Below are 2,574 nucleotides of genomic sequence, written 5' to 3'. Positions count from 1 at the left end.
GGGCAGCATTCTGTGGTTTGGGCTTAATAGAGGGATAACAGGGAAACATCCAGAGTGGACAGGGTCACGCAGCCCGTCCCACCCGCAGCGGGTCCGGCCGCCGGGTGTCCTGACCTGGTGGTGCCTGAAGAACCTTCCAGCTCCATCCCAGCGCCTCCTCAAGCCCACACCTGCCCGTCCATCAACCTGTGACAACGTACTGAATACACAAATGACACCGAACCACCTTCTAGTTTTATGCTTGCCCACCAGGAACATTTACAGTCCGTTCAAAAGCTTTAGTGTACTCGTGTTTTCACTAGTGTTCACAGCTACCTTGAAACAATCACAGAAACGCTTATAGGGGTTTTATTGGGGGCATGATTTTCTCATTCATCTGCCTCATCTGAGACTAAGTGAAAAGCAAGAGTGGTCCAGAGACTTCCTGAGGGAAGCCACAGTGACTGCCCTTCCCATCACACAGGATGGTGGTTTGGTTTAAGAGGGCAGATACCTGGAAAGCAAAGACGCAGAGACTTCGCGAGGGGCCCCAGGGGTTGCGTTAGCAAGCATTCTCTCAGTAGAAAGGAAGTTCATTTAGCCTGAGAGACAGATGTTGGAATAGCAAACGGGGAGAAATTATAAAAAATACAACCTCCGCCCGTCCCCCCTACGGAGGTAGGACTCTGCTCAAGGTGCCCTGTCACTCAGAGATCTGTCCTAAATTTACAGAAAATGTAGGACAGAAAAGGGTGTTTGTTATTCCTCTAAGGTGGTCCCAGCTGCTTTGGCCAACAATTGATTACGACATGCATGCGACCGTCACTTAGTGGAGGGGCCGCTCAGCCCCACTTAAAAGCAAGCTTGACTTGAACCCGGTCCAGGGTTGCTTATGTTCTGTGACACAGTGATTTGATTAGGCCGCACTCGTCCAGAATCTCTGACCGAACACTCAACCAGGATGCAGAACCTCCTGCCGCCAGAAATTCTGATGGACTCACTTCTCAAAAATAGCTTAATTTATTATATTTTGAGCGTTTTTAAAGTAGTATGTGCCTAGGTACAGAATTTTAAATTATGAAAAATATAGAATGAAAAGAATTTCCCCTTCTACTCCTGACCCCCGTCACCTGGTCCCCTCCCTGGAACTGTGTTGTTGGACCCTTCCACATACGTGGGCACACGGGCGTGCACGCACACACACACTCTGTTTTCCCCATATATGTACACTTCTTTTTTTTCAGTTTCGTTTTCCTTATAGGTTATTGTAAAATGTTCAGTATAGTTCTCTGTGCTGTACAGTAGGACCTTGTTTATATATTTTACATATAGTAGTGTGTATCTGTTAAGCCCAAGCTCCTAATTTATCCTCCCCCCCCACCCCCTTTCCCCTTTGGTAACCATAAGTTTGTTTTCTGTGTCTGTGAGTCTGTTTTTATTTTGTAAATAAGTTCATTTGTATCTTTTGTTTTTAGATTTCACATATAAGTGATATCATATGATACTTCTTTTTCTGACTTACTTCACTCAGTATGATAATCTCTAGTTCCATCCATGTTGCTGCAAATGGCATTATTTCATTCTTTTCTTATGGCTGAGTAATATTCCATTGTATATGTGTACCACATCTTCTTCATCCATTCATCTGTCGATGGACATTTGGGTTGCTTCCATGTCTTGGCTATTGTAAATAGTGCTGCTGTGAACATTGGGGTGCATGTATCTTTTCGAATTAGAGTTTCCTCTGGATATATGCTGAGGAGTGGGATTGCAGGATCATATGGTAGCTCTATTTTTAGTTTTTTAAGGAACCTCCATACTGTTCTCTATAGTATGTATATAAATATAAATATATATATACTTCTCTACCAATGTGTCCTGCAGATTCTCTTAGATGGTAGCATTAACAATTATAGAGACTTCCCTGGCGGTCCAGTGGTTAAGACTCTGCGCTCCTGACGCAGGGGGCATGGGTTCGATCCCCGGTCGGGGAACTAAGATCCCGCATACTGCACAGCGCAGCCGAAAAAAAAATAATTAACAATTATAATGGAACTTTGTTTCATATAAGGCATCTAAAGCTGTGTCATTCTTCTAAACATCCGCATAGTATTTCACTGCATAGCTATAACATTTACTGAACCTGTATGCTATGCTGGTCTCAATCTTTTGCAATTAAAATCAGTGCTGAATTGAGGATATTTGTATATATGCCATTCTCGTGTGAAGGATAAATTCCTAGAAGTGGAATTGCTGGGTGAAATGTATAAGAGAATTTAATGTTTATAGATATTACCACGTTTTCTCCCCTGGACGCTGTATCCATTTACACTCTGACTGGGGTGATAGTCGCAGACGGGCCTGTTTCCCCATCTCCCACCAACCTAATATGTAATCAGGTGTTTTGCTCTTTGCCAAACTGACAGGCCTTTAAAAATTATTTCATTATATTCTTAATTTACATTTCCCTTCCTCTGAGTGATACCAGGTTTCTTTTTACATGCATAAGAGCTCTTTGGATTTCTTTTTCTGCATGTTTAAAAAAAGGACCATTTTTTTCTTTTGTGTTGTTGGTTTTTTTCTATTGTGTTATTT

The 2,574-nt window shown here is 42.5% G+C and overlaps 1 non-coding gene across 1 annotated transcript; it reads left to right on the top strand.

Moving 5' to 3' along the window:
• The first annotated feature begins 1,900 nt into the window (after positions 1-1,900).
• Positions 1,901-1,973, top strand: TRNAR-CCU (transfer RNA arginine (anticodon CCU)). The gene has a single exon. It is a non-coding gene; the product is annotated as a tRNA-Arg (tRNA).
• The last annotated feature ends 601 nt before the right edge of the window (positions 1,974-2,574 follow it).

The sequence above is a fragment of the Eubalaena glacialis genome, chromosome 8, assembly GCF_028564815.1.
Source record: "Eubalaena glacialis isolate mEubGla1 chromosome 8, mEubGla1.1.hap2.+ XY, whole genome shotgun sequence".
NCBI lineage: Eukaryota > Metazoa > Chordata > Mammalia > Artiodactyla > Balaenidae > Eubalaena > Eubalaena glacialis.
Note: the sequence above shows the minus strand (reverse complement) of the source record. Positions and strands in the feature narration are given on the sequence as shown.